Consider the following 19,102-nt stretch of genomic DNA (forward strand, 5'->3'; position numbering starts at 1 on the left):
ATGCCAACACTGTGAAATCTTCATATCCCTGTGCACATAGCCTACCTGTGGAATCTTCAGGCTTCCTGAAACAATGGCTATATTGGCAGAGATTTCAGAAATACATCCTCCAATGAGAGCTTTCAGATTATTCTGTTTATGACACTTGAAGTTGGGGGCAAAACTATGTTGTGAAGAAAGTAGGCTCAGAGTGGCCTTATAAGTCATTCTTGCAGTGTAGTAGCTATTGAGGATGTGGAATCCCAGAGAGACATTTGATAAAATTGTAGGAGTTTCATTGATCTCTTTGACAGCAAATGCTAAGGCCAGGATGTGCTGGTAGTTTTTAGGCACTGAGCTGCAGAAAGAGTTACAGTAGTTTCATCATGCAAAAACAAACACATTTGTGGTCTTCTTCTTTATCACTCATCAATGTTCTTTCAAGACCATAACAGAGTGAAATTGTTGCAGGGTCTACTGGGAGGGGCACATCATAAGCATCTTGCTTCAATTGTTATTGCAGCTAAACTTTACTCAGAGTATACCCATTGAAATTACTGGTCCTAAGTTAGTTGTGTCCATTGATTTAAATGGCTCCTTTCTGAGGATGACTAACATTGCATACAACACTTGGTTAGCATGAGAAACGGACACTTAATATATTGAGGATTGTTTGTTGCTCCAAAGGAAATGTCTTAATCTGAAAAAGTTCTCAGTGGGCTCCCTTCAATATGTCCTAAATCTCTTCACAAACATTCTACTCTACATTTGGATATATAGCTCCCTTCTCAGGAGGCTCCACTTCTGCCTTTTCCTGGTTAGGATTCAGCAGTGTAGGAGTCAAGCAGAAAACCACTCAGACCCCAAGGGCATCATCCAGCAAGTAGCTTTCTACGCAAACTCTATTGCAATACACAGAACCCCCTGTAAGGTGGGATTTACTAGTGGTTTCTATGCAACAAAATAAGGAGGATTAAAATAAAGATTAATCAAATGTTGCTGGGATGCCATCTTTTTCTCACCTCTCCCTAAAATAAAGAATTATGTAAGCCCCGTGTTGCATAGTTGTGTGTTGTCAGTTACTTTAGCCTGAAAATATGAAAGAGGGAGAGAGAGAGAAATAATGCCTCACATGGGTTCATTAATCAAGACCTGTCCAGGTTGTTCAGTGAAAGAGAGATTATTATAGAGATAAAGGACTTGAGAAACAATTCCACCGATGAGAAGGTCTCCTGGTTGATAAAAATTATGAGGTATAGGTTGGGGATCATCAAATATGCTGCAGTTAATATGTGTCTTGCACGCAGTATGACACAGCAGCACCAGCAGTATCACCAACAACAGCATGGTCCGGTTGACAAATTTCCTCCTCCATATATAAATCCCCATGTTTCACCTCAGCATTAGATGTGGCTATTATCTGTTTTGCTGACGGTAAATTATATCATTATACTTATTTGCAGCATGACAACTTGGGGAAGCTGTGTACCTGTGCCCTGATATTATATCTCATATTGCTCCTTGTCCATCAGCACCCCTGAACAACATATTCTTTTTATATTCTCAATTTATCCTCTAGAATTAAGTGAGAACTAGACATTTCCCCTTCATTTTTGAATCCTCATATATGCCTTTTCAGGAACAAGTATGAATAAATTTAATGTGGTGTGTGAAGAAAAGAAACATCAACAACTCTCGGTTAAGTAAATTGACATAATTTAGTACTGGAAAAAATAAAAAGCAGTGATGATGAAAAACAATACAGCAGTGGCCTCTATGGAAAGTGGTACAAAATATTTCTCCAAATGAATGAAATATAAATTATGGTAAGGAAACATGCAGGGTGTTAATTAAAACTTTGTTAATGAGATCCAATTGTTACAGGGGAAAAATGGGCAGTTGAAGATTAATTGGTGAAGGAGAAATGATGAGGAACAGAGATATTCATAATATTTGGCCTAAAAATCAGTGAAGAATCATCTGGTGGAAGCATGTCCTTTGGAGGGGATGACTGTTCAAAAGAGTGATAGAACCCTGCATATGCTTAGGTCCAGTTCTGAAAAACCTGAGTGTTTTGTAGCTTCTTAAAGATGCTGATTGTTGATCTTGCTAAGAGGATCTGAATGCCCATTGTGTCCAAATATGGAAACTTGTGATTCTGATAATGATAGGAATGATTATCATTTCCCCAGTGTGCTGTTTGCCTTTGAAACTGCATAATGTGTGGCAAAACTGCTAGCTTCTCCACTCCTCCATACCCCACCAGGATCTTAAAACTATTAACATCTTAAATCTATTTTTTTTTTGAGGGATAATTAGAAGTCCAGTATCCTCCTATGTCCAGTATGCTTATACCGAGACTTAAAGGTCAGCCACAAAACGCATACTTAACATAACTGGAAGGGCTGGGTTTAAATGTAGAGTCAAATGCCTGGAGGTATTTGAGGTTCATCTTCATGCTGATGAGTACACCTCCTTGAATCACTTCCAATTCTTGTTTGTCCTGTTTATATTTAACATTATTCTTACCGATTATTTAAGCAGTAAAAACCATATGCATGACATAAGAAATAAGCTTATATAGCTCAGTATAGTGACTGACAGCAGGGCTACTAAGTTTTCAGGCCAAGGCCCTTCTGCTTAATCCTTCTGACAGGGGCTGGAAGGGCCTCAATGGCTGGGGGCTACAATCCCTTTTCTGCAGTCTTTGGGAGTACAGGGAAAGGAGGAGACAGGAGAAAAAAACCAGAGGAGATTGAAATGAGTTTAAAATGCAACAATATATTGTTGTGGTTCGAGGACCCGGTCCCTGCTTTGTGGAATGAAGACACACAGACACAGAGTATAAGGTTAATGGGCAAGAAAAGGCCACAACTTTATTGATTACAGCAAGTGAGAAGGTATTGGCTTAGGCATTGGACCACAACAGATTAACTCCACCCACTCGGAGAGGGGTGAGCCCAAAGGGGGTTTATTCACCAGAAGGTAGAGCCTGTTGATGCTAATACAACTATAAGCTCTCCCCTGATGTCACCGAGGGTCGTGCCATGACACCCACCCCCACCACACAGGCATCTGACAGGATCCACGACTGCCGGATTCCTTTAACGGAATACCAAAATTTGAAGGGGTAGGCGATGGCCACACCTAGACCTTCCATACACCATCAACACATTCCAATGCCTAACCGCCACCTGAGCCCCAAGGCGGAAAATGAGGCGAAATGGCTGGTGCAGCAGTAAGTTAAACTGCAAACCATGCCCCCTCCAAGCTGCCCGGTTGGGCGCTTACCTGTGGGCGTAGTGCGCCAGCCAGGTGAGTGGGGCAGGGGGCGTAACACCCCCTGCGTGATGCAGAAATCGAGTCCCGCCCACAACACCTCCCCTCTTGAAGGAGGAGAGCCTTTTGTTAATGAGGAGTTTAGCCCATCTGCCCTTTGGAGTGTGTCCCAAGCAACTTGATTCTAAATCTCCATTTTGTCCAGTATTGAACTGTGAGAACTCTGGACTCTAGTGGAGGAAAGTTGTATTTTCTACTAGCTGACCATATTTTACATGGATCCATCAGAGTGATTCTTGCTCCATATATATATAAAATGTGAGAACTCAAGAACTTATTTAGAAACCCTGTACTATGTACTGAAGCATTGCCTACTCCTACCAGTAGATACATGTGCATTCATTAGTTTTCATTAAGACTAAGAAATAAAAGTATACTGGGGTACAGTGGGGCCAGCTTGTGAGGGCGATGGGGGGGGGCAACATCGTGCGCATGACATCAAGACATTGGCAGGAGGAAGGGGAGAAGGAACTGGCCACTGGAGCTGCGCTATGCACTTTGCCTCTATACTTTTTGGACACGGGGTGCTGGCCGCAACCCCAAAAATATAGGGGGCACAAAACTGCTCAGCCTTCAGGAGCTGACACCCCTGCTGAGTTACTTTATATTATACTGTGATTTATAGAGGTACTGCAGTGTAGAGGTTTTAAATGGTAAGACTGTTGGGCAAGGACTTGAGAGACCTGGACTCTTATTTTGTTGAATGATGTATGCTACGTGTAACAACAACAACAACAACAATGATGATGATGATCCTGCCCTTTCCCAAACTGTCCTTTCCTAAACTGGGACTCAAGGAGATTTACACAAATTAAAACAACACAAATAAGATACAGAAAGCTAAAAACATATAAAAGATGACCATTTTTAAAAGTGCTTAAAATTTAATATAATGAAACTAATGAAAAATAAATGTATTAAATCTATTAAAATATATGAAATATATTAAAATAAATCTATTAAAATACAGATAACAGCAAAGCACTATTAAAAGCTCTTTCCATACAAAAACAATCCTCTATCTACTTATACGAGATCCTCCTTTAACTGAATAGGGAAATAAGCCACAGAAGGGTTGGCTTAGTATTGCAACAAAATTACTCAAAAGGGAGGAGTCCCCTAAGCCCTGTCCACTTGACTTTCTGGTACCACTCACTTGACCTCCTAGGTGCCCCACCAGGTCTAGGTTCCACTGGCCTCCACTAATGCAAATCAGTTTCACATATGAGTTATACTAAAAGGGGTCAGCCTCAGGGACATGTAGGTATCCACTTTCATTTTGAAAGTAACTCATCCAGCTAAGTGACTTCAATTAATTGTAGAGTACATGTATAGTAAATGACTTTACTGTAACTGTGACTTTTTTGTTTGTAATTGATGTTTGTGAAACCAAAGATTTACATCTTTAGGATAAACTTGAAATGTTAATGGTTTTATGACAAGATGCATGGTTGGTTTGAGATCAGAAAGTTTGTGGAACAGAATGCAGTTCTGGCCTCTGTCACTGCCCTCAGGATCTGAGATGGATTTGAGATACCTTTCATTTCCAATTGATTCCTAACATGAATTGAGCGACACAGTCATACGTCGGCTCCTGAATGCCTTGGGAGTCGAATGTTCCGGTTCCCAAAAGACCGAAAACTGGAATTGAGTGTTCCAGTTTTTGAACATTCTTTTGGAAGGAAACATCCAACAGGGCTTCCGTGGCTTTTGATTGGCTGCAGGACCTTCCTGCAGCCAATCAGAACTGCACTTTAGTTTTCTATTGTTTCTAAAGTCGGATGGACTTCCGGAATGGATTCTGTTCGACTTCTGAGGCACGACAGTGTAAGGATGAGGAAAAACATTAATAAATGAATCAGCTATAGGTCTCATTTAAATCTCTCTGGAACCAGCCAAAATAGGAGCAGGAAGGGTGCTATTTGTGACACATTGACTGTTGTGCCTGCTTCAAGGCTACATGGGAGGGGGGCGGGAATGACTAATTACATTTGCCGAAGCATGCAGAAAGAAAAGATGGACACACACATATTTTATTTAGTTTTCCTTATTAGTTGTTTCCTGCTGTTTAGTTCAGGCCTCAGCACAATGATATAGCATTTAGGGAAAAAGATGCAACCCAGTAGTCCAGCACTAGAGGACAGGATGGAGAAAACCTCCACAGCTACCATGTATTTTCCTTTGGTGCTCATATAACTTGGTACAAAGGACAGCCAAACACTGCAAAACACCAGCATGCTGAAAGTGATGAACTTGGCTTCATTAAAACTGTCAGGTAACTTCCTGGCTAGGAAAGCCACAATGAAACTGAGAGTGGCTAAGGAACCCATGTAGCCCAGGACACAGTAAAACATGGTGGCTGAATTCTCGTTACATTGAAGTATGATTTTCCCATCCAATGAGTGCATGTCTGTATCTGGAAAGGGTGGGAAAGTACTTAACCACAGAATACAAACACCAGCTTGGATTAAGGTACAGGAAACTACAATGCAACTTGCTGGTTTTTTGCCAACCCATTTTCTCATCCTGGCTCCTGGTTTGGTTGCCATAAATACCAGAACCACAGTGACGGTCTTCACCAGTACAGACGAAAGGGCCAAAGAGAAGATGGTGCTGAAACCTGTCTGCCGCAGAAGGCAGGTTGCCTTTCCAGGAAGTCCAATGAAGAGCAAGGATGAAAGGAAGCAAAGGAGGAGGGAGATGAGGAGGATGTAGGTGAGGGTCCGGTTGTTTGCTTTCACTATGGGGGTGTCCTTGTGCTTCAAAAAAATTCCAAGGACTAAAGTTGTGGCAAAAAAGAAAGAAATAGCCAGGATAACTAAGATGATCCCTAAATACTCTTTGTAAGAAAGGTAGCTTATAGCTCTTGGAATACACTGGGTTTGGTCCCTGTTGGGATACTGGTCTTCTGGACATTTGTCACAGGCATCCATGTCTTAAGAAAAAGAAGAAGAGAAGTTTAAACATTTCCAAATGTAGAAGAACAATCTAAAGAAATCAGTTCTAAAAGCTAGTGAAACTGCATCCTTTGGAACTCTTGTAGGTTTTTTTTATCTGTCTGTTAAAAGTTACTTAGCCTGCCTTTTAAACGGATTAAAAAATTATCTGTGGATGTTCTTCAAAAAATATTTATTAGTTTGTAATATGAACCACCATTATATCCTTGATTATATATATATATTATCATTCTCAGAACAAACAAACAAACAGTATCAAGCAATATGGTAATTGTGTGCTATCTCTGTACATTATGCCTCCTACCGTTTTGGCAAGAGACCATCCCCTTTGGACACAGAGCACAATCATAGCAGCAGAATTTTTCTTTTTTTTTTTTAAAATATTTTTATTGGGTTTTCACATTTTATATAAACACAAACAAGACACCAAAACAAACATAAAAAACAACGAACATGAATAGTTCCCGAAAATCTTATTTTCTAACCCTAGTCCTTGACTTCCCCCCACCCCCTCCCCTGCATCCCTATTCCCAAACTTATGTCAGCAAGTTGGCATTTCTTCCATCTTAATATTAGTCCTTTTATAAAAAACAAAAATAAATTTTCCCTAAGTTGGACCCCAATTCTCTTCCCTCGATTTCTCATTTTTTCTTACATAATTTTCTTAATACTAAACCCCCTGGTCTTGAGTGTTGTTTAAATTTGATACTTCCCTCCCTCCCCTCCCCGCTTTGCGTCCTTTCCCGAGACATGTCCAAAATAACAGTTTTTAGCCTGGATTCCGGATATCCGAGGCTCTCAATTCTCTTTTAGTCCCTCTCCGCCGGTTTTGTTGGTAGTCCTTTTTGTCTATCATCGAGTCTCGAAAGATTTCCTTAACAATCAATCCAATCAGTCCATAGTCTCTTCCCATATTTAAAAGCAACTGCTGAGGAATTTCCACAAGGCCTAAGTCTTGCTGATAGTCAAAATCAAAGTCTATGTGGAGGCCCCAATTGTACTTCTTTATTTCGAGCTCCTGAATTCCATAAAGTCCCAGGGCCTCCACTTTCATCTTCTGTATCTTTCGTAGGCTTAGAGTGGATTTAATCCAATAGTCTCCTTGCTTGTATTCTCCAGATGTCGGCTTCTGGTTAGTACTTTCCCAGATAACTTGTTCTCTTTCTTGTTTTGTCTTCTCCTCTTCTTTGTTTATTGTTTCAAATTCAGCTGTGGGTTCTTTCTCACTCAGGCCCTCACTACTTTCAGCAGAACTACTTGTTTCCAAATCCAAGGTCGTCAATTGTTTACTCATAGCTGTAGTCTGCTCCTGTAGGGTTCCCACCAGTGAGAACATTCTTTCGATTTCTCTCAGTATCTTTCCACCCACAGCCATTGTAATTCCACAGAATTCCCCCTAGAGGGAATCTGGTTACTGAGTAACCTTTTCTCCAACAATCCTCTGTCCTATTATTGTTTCTTTGTTTCTCAAAATTTTAGTTCAATTGTAGCTCCTTTTAATCCGGAGAGGTCTTAAACAGCAATTTTTTCACTATTAATAGTCCATTTGACAGCTTTTGACAGCTGTCAAATTCTGCTCCTCTATACAGGCTCCAAAGCAGGTCGCTCCCGGGCCCGGGAGGGAGGGTTGTTTACCACAAAACAAAGACTCTTCCAACACTCCACTCTCCTGCTCAAATTTACCTTTCTAAATCTTGGAAGTTACTGTCTTTTTAAAACTCACCCTTTACAGGGTAGGCACTCCAGCTTAGTTCTTATTTCGTTGCTCTGGATCGTCTGCAAGGGGGGGTGTGGGGACTTCCTTTTAGCACACCCCCCGGTCGTCTCAAATTCAAAAGGTAAAAGTTTTAAAGTTCAGTTCCAAATTACTCACGGGTTCTTTTTTCAGTCCGAATTTCAAGGAAGGAAGTCAGCGCTCTCCAGTTATGGCTCGCGGCTTCGCTCAGCGGCGGTAGCGGTCGACTCTCAGTGCCACGCCGTCCCCTGTATCCCCTCCGTAGCCTTTAAAAAGGCTCATTGCGAATCAGGGGGGGCGCTTAAGGCACCCGCCGAGTCTTCAGTCCGCAGGCTTCCGCGCCTGCGGTTTTTAAGGGTCCCCGTGTCGCCGGCACGGCAAAGACCCATCCACCGCTGAGCCGATTCCCTCCGGAGCTCGGAGGGAATCCGCCATTTCCCGATCGCGCCAACCCGGAAGTCCGCAGCAGAATTTTTCTCCCTCTTTCTTTTTTCTGCTGTAGCCAGGATAGCAGTTGTCATTGCACACAGAAACTGGTAGCACCTGCACAGAAACATGAAGCATGATCAGAAATCAGGAAGGGGGGTTTGTTTTGAGGATGTTAGGCCTCCAAATAGTGAGCTGAGCATTAGATACATAAAAAATAAATTATTACATTTTTATACTGCCCTTCAAGAATACATACCACAATAACAACAACAACTACAAAAACAATAACCACACACAAACACTGTTTAAAAGGCCATAGATTGTTTATTAAGCTAAAGTTCTGGAGTAAGAGGAATGTTTTCCCTGGTTAGCCTAAGGATATGTAACGAAGGCACCAGGTAAGCCTCCTTAGAGGGAGCATTCCACAAATGGGGAGGCACCACAGAAAAGACCCATTCTCATGTTGCCACCCTCCAGACACCTCACAGAGTTGGCACAGGAAGATGGGGAAGAGTTGCTTCTTGAGTTATTGTGGTCCTGAGCCATTTAAGGCTTTATAGGACAAAACCAGAACTTGGAGTTGGGCCTGGGAAATAACTGGCAGCCAGTGCAGTCAGGCCAGGATTGGCGTTATATACTCTTGTCCCTCTGAGCAACCAAGTCACTGAATTCTGAACTAGTTTCTGAATCATCTTCGGAGGCAGCCCCATGTATAACATGTTGCAGTAATCTAACCTAGAAGTTACCGCACAACACATAGCATAATGTGATAATACTGCCCCTCCATGGATGATGTTGTTATTGGCTTGTGCTTCAAAAGGAAAACCATAAGTGGCGGCGTGTGATCCTAGGTTTGAGCTGATTTCCCACTCTGAAGAAAGGATTTACCAATGAAAGAAAAGATAGAAAATTTAAAAGTCTAAATCTTTACAGTGTGGCTCTCTCCATTAGAACCAAACTTGATTAATCAGTTTAACCAGATTGATTACAAAGAATAATACTCCAACCCTGAAGATGACAATTGAAAATGCACAGAAATAACTAGGAATATGGCAAAAGCCATTGCAGAAGAGACCTAGTTTAGGAAGAGATTTTGTGACTTAGATACTGCGACATCAGAAATTTGGCATTATGTAGGTGAAGTTAAAGTAGGTATCATTATTCATTATGGAAATCTTTAGAAAGGATATACTATAAAAAAAGCCAAAGAAGAATGTCACCAAGCATATTTCAATAAGTCTAAGAGCAGGCAGAATATACTTAATCATTTGTCTCTGTGCCTCACCTGATTAAAACTTTGGTGCCAGACAATTTGGTCATCATGAATGCTCAACACTTTGCCTGGAGGAGCCTGAGGCTCCAATCTTCCAACTTTCACTCTGACCACTGAGCCATTGAGGAACATCATCCAGTTTGTAATATCAAATCCTGAAACTAATTCTCCATTGTTATCAAAATGTATTGTTTCTCCAAGACTATTATTGAATATGATGCTGCTTAGAAAGTGATGGACCTAGATTGAAAGGGAATATCAAAAAAAAGGATACCTAGGACATAAAGCTATTTCAGTGACCTTCACAAAGGTGTGCTATTGGAAAGCAAATGCAGTGGCTCTATATTACTAGTTGTAATTTTCCTTCATTTATCCCAGTATCAAAATTCCCTGTTTTAAAATGACACTGACATTCATTATCCAAATGGATTCATATAAAACAACAGCAACAACAGTGACAAGTAACCCAATCAATGTTGATAGGATTGTTCTATGAACACCTAGAGTTCCTTTCACTGCTTGATCATATATTGAGTTTTAATTACCTGCCATGATTGCACATTCTGAAAAAAGAATCTCTCATCTCGCAACAACCTTCTATGCTTCAATCTCAACCTGTATAGGTGATGCAAAGCATGTGCCACGGCATAGACAGCATTGTAGACACTGTAACTATGGCCAGTCATCTTCATTTCAAACAAAATACCAGGAATGCTCTCCAGCTTCTCCTCCCCAGTGCATGTTTCCTTTTCATCTTCCTCCTGCTTCTTTAATGAACAGCTGAATGCCTGTTCCCAGAAATCCTGGATAAATCCATCTCCTTTCACCCCAAAAGGTGTTATCCCCTCAATAAACTTTTGGAACCCTGGTGGCTGATTTGAGTGAGCAGTGAAAGATATGGAACCATGGAAGGTTTGCATATCCCAAGTCCTTTGAAAGGACACCGAGGTGAAATCCCAGTGAGATGTAACAATCCACACTTTACCAAGAGGCGGCCATGATGCACAGAATGTTGCAAATAGAAATATCCTCACAATCTGAAAAGATGGAGGTTCTCCATATACAAAGAATACATTGGCTTTTGTGTCAGTGAGAATGACATAGTTTTCCAAGTTTTCCAAAAGCACGTCAACCATATTCTCCACATAGCTCCATTTTGGTAGTCTTATTATAAAAGCATAACATATGTCATTCTGGGAAAGCATTGGCACCATTGCTTGTAAAAATCTGTCCCCTTTGTCATCATCCACAGCAGCAACTCCGACCCATTTCCACCCAAAATGCTGAAGTAACCGCACAACTCCCGTTTGCTGGTGGGATTCAGTTGGGACCATTTGATATAAAAATGGGAATAGCATTTTGGAACTTTGTAGTGGCAAAAATGATCCGTAAGTGATCTGAAATAGTATGTGTAAAAACCTGTTTGTTGAATTATCTATCTTAGAATCATCTTAAAGTGGCATGTCTAAGTGGCAGCTTATAGTGTTGGATATGCACAGTTATTTTCCAAGGAGAACCATTACTTCCTTGAAACATTTGCAGATAAAGAATGTGTTGTGCCAAAGCATCAGTATGCAAAGACAGGAAATGGATTCTAAGAACTGTTTTTCAATGAACCTTACAATCAATAATAGGAAAGCATTACCCCCCCCCTCCGAATCATCTTAAAGTGTGGCAATGACACCAGGGACTGTAATCTGCACCATCAAAAGGAAGGGAGGCAAGCAATTTAGACAAACCAATCCTTAACTTCGTTAACTGAAGTGATGTAACTTTGCCACCAGCAATGGTATGTTTTCTACATTGAACGTGTTCTTAACTCCCTATATTATCTAGAATGTTATGACACTATGGTATGAGGTGAATAGTAAGGCCTTAGTACATGCTTACTTATCTCTGACACCACACTGGTTTGTGGACACAGGGATAAAGGATCCAGCACATCAGAAAATAGGAAGGAAGGGTGTTGGTCGACCAGTCCTGCAAGCCAGTTGAGATCACAGCAGCCATGAAGGGCATGGTGTAGGTGTGGCTTACTAGGCACCAGCTCAAACACATTTACAGAGGAATGACAAGACATCAATATCAACATGATGCATGAGAGTGGATTGGTGGGCATCTACTGTAACATCGATGAATTCCATCTCAGTCTGAACAAGAGGACTGCTGCTTTCCCCTCCATCTCCACGAGTGGTGGACCTTGGGACCTCACATTTCAGCAGTGCCCTGTGTGATGCCAAAATTCAGCATCCCCGCTCTCACCTTCCATTCTATATTATAGTTGTGGTGCTTCCTGAAGCGCCCCCTAAATCCCCCTCTGATCTCCACCACCCATGATCTTGAGAGCTGCAGAAGTGTTTCTGAGCATTTCCACCACAGTGTGAAGGGCAATATGCTGCTGTAGAAGAAGCAGGCAGAGTTAGGGCTCTTACAGCTCTGGCTGGTGTGTGATATGGGCACATTGTGGAATGCCACCTACCTTATGCTTGAGTGTATGGTGGAGCAAAAGATGTCCATGAACTCTCTATTTATGGAGAAATAATGGTGTAGGTCCCACTAGGAGGCAGAAGTGGGATGTCATTTCCTAGCTAGTGATGGTTCTCATCCCCTTCCTGGAAGCCACTGAGTCACTGAGCAGCAACAAGGATCTCCTCAGCCAGGTGATCTTCATGATCAGGCATCTCAAGAACTTTGTCAAATGTTATCCTAAAATCAAGATGCTATGTCACAATGGTGAAACCGCCATACCTTCATGCACACAGCTTACTTGTGGAGTCTTGTGAATTTCTGAAATGAAGGCCATATTGGCAGAGATCTCAGAGAAACATCCTCCAATGATGGCTATCAGATTGTTCTGGTCGTGACACCTGAAGTTGGGGGCAAACTTCTGTTGTGTGGAAAGCAGGCTTAGAGTAGCCTTATAAGTCATTCTTGCAGTCAAGTAGCTATTGAGGATGTGAAAACCCAAAGAGATATTTGGCAATATGTTGGGATTCTCATTGATCTCTTTGACAGCAAATGTTAAGGCCAGGATGTGCTGATAGTTCTTAGGCACTGAACTGTAATAAGAGTGACAGCTGTTTAATAAAATGAACATGACAATAATAAAAAAGCATTTGTACTCTTCATCATTTAACATCTGCTTGCTTTCATGAAAACTAAGTTGTCTAAATATTTTGGGATCATTCTAGAGCTTAATAAACTGTTCCCTTATTTTATTTTTATGAATACATTTCTTGAAATTTATACATTGTTTGATTGGAAAAAACAACAACCTCTCAAAGTGGTTTACAAAAAAGACAAATTGTTAACATTAACAACAGGTAAAATTGACAAAAATAATATAAGACATTTGAAAAGTTAAAATACTCAGAATAACAACCAGCCCAATGGATGAGTGTGTATGTATTTTAGGGTTGTATGCAATATTAGTCATTCTCAGAAAAAGACCAATTGTAATTAAGGGACATGGCTTAATTAGGCATATTAATTTCTATAAGTCTAATCTGAATTTAACTGTGGATGCAACTGATGATGTCTGTATATTTGGGGAATGCATCTAATTTTGATGAATCCTATATTGAAGGCCAAATCAACCTCATTAGGTGAGATTCAGGAGATATCCAATATGAATAAGGTAAAGGAACTCCTTACAGTTAAGTCCAGTCATGAACGACTCTGGGGTCGCGGTGCTCATCTTGCTTTATAGGCCGAGGGAGCTGGTGTTTGTCCGCTTCCGCAGACAGTTTTTCCAGGTTATGTGGCCAGCATGACTAAGCCGCTTCTGGCAAAGCCAAAGCAGCACACGGAAACACCATTTAACTTCCCGCCAGAGCGGTACTTATTTATCTACTTGCACTGCGTGCGTACGAACTGTTAGGTTGGCAGGAGCTGGGACTGAGACAATGGGAGCTCACCCCATCATGGGACCTCAAACTGGCGACCTTCTGATCGGCAAGTCCAAGCGGACAGTGGTTTAAACCACAGCGCCACCTGCATACCCATACAAATTAGGCTCCTCCTAAATCAAACATAGGTCCACCCAAACTCTTGTGTTCAATTTGAAGGTCAAGGGGTAGACAACAAAAGAAGAAAAACAAATATTTATTTCCATGCATCCCTTATAATGAAAACACAACTGTGGGACAGTGGGGGAAGGAGAGAATTGAGGTGTAATGTTATAACTTACAGTTCTAGTATCAATCCAGGGAATAATTTCAGCAGGGCTCTTCTTTTTGCATCCAAGCACAATAGTTTGGGAAGGATTTAGAAGAAACCTAGCAGAAGCTGATTCTTTGTTTTCACTGCATTTTGTTTGACTGTGTGATGGTTGTAGCACAGACAACAGGGCCGTGAAGACTGGTTGAGTGTGAGGAGTTTCATAATTAGACAAGGCACTAATCATATCATGTGTTTGTGTATCACGGCCGCACACCAAGAACCACAGTAAACAGTCAATAAAAGGGGGGAATCCTTTTTAAAAATACGCCAGAGCCTTAAAGGCTTTTATTCTACTATACCCTTTTTGCACAAGCTCTATAGTGTAAATTTTAATATATTTTCTCAATATATAATTCATCCACTCAAACTCGAATGAAACACTTGCAGTCGCTGTCAATTTCTTTGGTGAAGTAAAAACAAAAAAACCCTACCCCAGTAATACAAAATTCTAATTCATAGTGGCTGTTCAATTTCTCCAACCACTTTGCTGAAATCTTACAAGTTACTTAAAACTTATCCTAACAATCTTGTCCATTAAGCATCCATTCTGATATGCTGGTGACACCTTTCAATGCATTTCCCTGCAATTTTCCGAACTGCAAAATCTATTTCTTTTTAAAGTGAGTTTACTGTGCAGCTGAAATATTTTGCTAGAAGATACTAAAATCTCAAGTTTATTAGTCTATGTGTGTGTGTGTGTTTCTTTTTATTCTCTCCAAGTGACATTGCTATAATTTAATACATTTCATATAATGTATTTGTGGTCATTTTGTAAACTGTACAGTGATTGTTCTGATATTAAGCCATTTTCATATTTGAACAAATTAATAAATAAAACCTGAGAATAATCCACCACGTGCTTATTCAGTAGAAGCCCAATAGCAATGCAATAGAATGTTTTAAAGAATGAGAAAGAGAACAAAATTAATGCCTTACGTGGGTTCATTAATCAACATCTGTGTAGGTTGCTCTGTGAAATCAAAGGTATCATAGTTGAAGAAGACCTGGGAAACAATCTCTCCAATAATGAAGTCACCTGGCTGGTAAAATTCATGAGGAATATGGAGGGGATCATCATTTATACTGCAGTTAATGGAACGTGTCTTGCACACAGTGTGGCACAGCAGTAGAAGCAGCAGCAGCACCACCACCAGCATGACTCTGCTGAAGAAAACTCACCTCCACATGTAGATTTCCATGTTGCTGCCTACAGCACTATATATAGAGTAGATAATCATACATGAGAAATAGATCCAGTGCTCAACAACGCAAAAGTCTTTTCTCTTCTTTCAGTTTATCTTGCTGATGACATCCGTATATCCATTTTGTAAGAGGATGGAAGCTAGTAATTTTGACAATGATAGGTGTGATGATAATTTCCCCTGTGTGCTGATGCTCCTTGAAGTTGCATCATGTACACAAAAAGTACTAGGACATCCCTCCCTCCCAGACTCTAGCACTATTATTCTATTTTATGAGGAATAACAATCAGTAAGTTACTCTTAGCCAGGAAGTTGTAGACTTCTTTCCTCCTGTACAAATGTTAAGGTCACACAAACAGATCACTCCCATTTGGCATAATTTGCCTTAAAGGTTGTGAAATTTGTGGCTCGGTGATCATATCCTTTAACAGATCACTTCCAATTCCTGCTTGTCCTGACAGCAAAATATTCCAACACTTTCTTTATGCAATTCCCTTCTGGAACTTGGCTATATCTTCCCATGGCTGTAGTTTTCTTCGTGTTCATCAGCTGTGTTGCTTAGCTCAAGTATTGCAACTTGAATAATAGCCATAAAGGGCTGTCAAATGAAAGATGGCGCAAGCTTGTTTTTTTCAGGGTAGAACCTGAACAAATGGCTTCTAGTTACAAGAAAGGAGATTCTGACAAAACAACCAGAGGAACTTCCTGACAATAAGAGCTGTTTGACATTGAACAGATTCCCAAGAGAGGTAGTGGACTCTCTTCCCCTGAAGGTGTTTAAGTGAAGGTTGGATCTAAAAGGTAAAGGTAAAGGTACTCCTGCCCATCAGGGCCAGTCGTGACTGACTCTAGGGTTGCGCGCTCATCTCGCTCAAGAGGCCGGGAGCTGGCTCTGTCCGAAGACACTTCTGAGTCACGTGGCCAGCGTGACTAAGCTGCATCTGGCGAGCCAGCACCAGCGCCGCACACGGAAACACCGTTTACATTCCCGCTAGAAAGTGGTCCCTATTTATCTACTTGCACTTTAGGGGTGCTTTCGAACTGCTGGGTAGGCAGGAGCTGGGACCGAATGACGGAAGCTCACCCCGCGCGGGGATTCGAACCGCCGACCTTTCGATTGGCAGGTCCTAGGCTCTGTGGTTTAACCCACAGCGCCACCCGTGTCCCACAAGGTAAAGGTACCCCTGCCCATTAGGGCCAGTCGTGACTAACTCTAGGGTTGCGCGCTCATCTCGCTCATCTATGAATTAGTTGAAGTATGATTTAGCTGAGATTCCTGCATTGCAGGGGGTTAGACTATATGAGCCTTCCAGCTCTACAATTCTATAATTCTATGATTCACCTAAATATAGGAAGTAGGTGTCAGTGTTTTGGAGTGGAGGTTAATTATTGTGCTGAACCTACCACATTCCTTTTTCAATAAAGGAGTAGAAAAGACCAATTGACTCTCTTTTCTTCACCCATTTCCTCATTCTGAGCCTTCAGTTTACCATCTCACGGTTCACTCATCATCACTCAAACATTATAGTCCTAACTCTGAGCAGGAGCTGGACTTCTTACATGCTACTTTTGAGTACAGAATAGGTCAAAATCTCTATTCAGTCCCCAATTCCAAAGGAAAAGGCTCACATTTGAAGCTAAGGCAGGATAGTTGGTTGTAGCAAAAACTCTTCAAAGATAGAATAGGCTTGGTTGGCCTGCTTCCTTCTTCTACAACTGTTCTTGGAGTGAAGGATATGTAAAGTATAATGATGTTTCTGTCAGGTTCATGAAAAGAACCAAACAAAAAACAAGCAAACAAAATATGTGGGTGGGGAGAGACACCAGAAGAACTGTCCTGGCAGTGTCTTCCTTTTTACTAGCAACAGTAGAGCTTTCCTATATTACAAAGAGCTGATAGATGCAACCCTATATCTATCTTTGGTATAGGCGAGTACACAATACAGAAAAATGAAGGCATGAAACCTGTTTAAGGTGGGTTGTGCCTGGTTCAAGTCAACTGAGAAGATTTTTAGCAGATATGTTTCCTTGGATCCATTCCAGTCTCACTTGAGGCCTGGTCATGGCACAGAAACTGCCTTGGTCACCCTGGTTGATAACATTTATCAGGAGAGAGATACAGATAGTTCCATCCTGCTTGTTTTCTTTGAGCTCCTAATGCATTTTGATGCTGTAGAAACATCATTTGGTCCAAATTGCAGCAGCAAGATTGCTGGCTGGGAATTCCTTCAGATCTCATATGACCTCTGTTTTAAAACAGCTGAACTGGTTGCCAGTTTGTTTCTTCACCCAATTCAAGGTGCTCACATCAGCGTTTAAAGTCCTAAATTACCCAGGACCCATTCCCTACACTGTAGTGATCAGGTGGGATTGCTATGAAGAATTATAACAAATATAGAGTAAGCCATCCGTGTCAGCAATGAAAGCATTGCGTTGAATGGGTTTAAACTATTTTGATATGATTCTTGATCAATCCACACCTCTGCATCCCTGTTCCATTTCTCTTTCTTCACAAGTCACGTACCCACTTCGAAAGGCAGGCGTCCTGCGTCATCAAAGACAGTGGGCAGTTTCTTTGCTGTAGCTTTTCTGATATGTTAATCTTAGGATGTTAATCTTAGGGCCAGGAAACAGGTTTCACATAAAGGTGATAATGATCGCTGTCCTCCTGGCCATCCTTCTTATTATGTGTATTGATTGTTTATGACCTCCGGGGTTGCTGAATGCACTCCTTTGTAGTTTTCATTCATTTACCCCAAAATATGTATGCCTAACTAGTGTTTGTAGTTTAACTTTGTCCCCACGTGGGGTTTGTTGAAATGCTCAAAAGAAATCTGATTGGTTCTTACGAACACTCTGTAAAAAGTTCTTTTGTGAATAAAACGACCTGGGCTGAGGGGTAGAAGGAGAGAGATTATTATACGCACCCCTCCCAGAGTCTTGCTGGTTTTAGCCTCTGTGTGTATTCTTATTAATCAGAGTTCAATCCTTCCTTTACTTTGAGAACGCCTCTCTACATATCCTCTCTGGTACTGAGATCGGTATATTATTCACTCTTGTTATTTCCTCCAGCCTCGTATGTTTGGTGGCTGGCAGCCTGGGTGAGGGCATTCTGTATTTTTAAAATCTTTTTTAAGGGTAACTCTCTACTACTGCAGAGAGCCTGCTAGACAGATACAACATGAGCTGAAATTGGTAAGGCCATTCTCTGTAGCAGCCCCTAAGTTGTGGAACTCACTTTCCTCAGAGGGGTTTCTAGCACCGTCATTATACAGCTTTCAGTGAATGCTGGAGATGCACTCGTTCACGCTGGCATTTGATACTTCAGGTGTCTATTTTTAGGACCCACCTTATCTTTATAATTCTGTTGTTAAACTGTTTTTCATATTGCATACTGTCAGGGAACTGCCATCAGAGCATCAGGTGGTGGAGGGACTCAGGCAGGATGAAAGAGACTCAACTGCTGAAGCAGGGACCAGCAGGGGGAGGAGTGGGTCTCTGAGGGAATGCGAGCAGGAGGGAGGGCTCAGGGAGGCTTCCAGCGAGAACAGTGGGGAGGTATCGGAGTCTCCCATAGGGAGACCCATACCTCGCAGGAAACTGTCACGCCGTGAGTCCAGGAGACGCGTTTCCGTTAAGGAACTTCTTTGCTGGAAACGCTTCCGCAGGCAGCCACTGTCGGACTCTACTAGTGACTAGAGCAGACATGTCTGAGGAGCTCCGTCACACACGGAGGTTTGTGGGGGCGCACAAACTCTGAGGGAGCACGTTTTCACGCACAAGCAGCTAATCAAACCCTCACAGCAGTCCGACAGTCTTTGTACGCTGCCTGTGCAAGAGAAGGCATCATGAGCGAACCAACCGGAACCGGAGGAGCAGGGGCTGGAGCTGGTCCAAGCTTGGAAGATAGATACCGAGCGTTGGAGGTTCAACTGGCCCTGCAGACGGCGAGGCTGGAGGAGAGAAG

The sequence above is a fragment of the Podarcis bocagei genome (assembly GCF_964188305.1).
Source record: "Podarcis bocagei genome assembly, chromosome: 13".
Taxonomy (NCBI): Eukaryota; Metazoa; Chordata; class Lepidosauria; order Squamata; family Lacertidae; genus Podarcis; species Podarcis bocagei.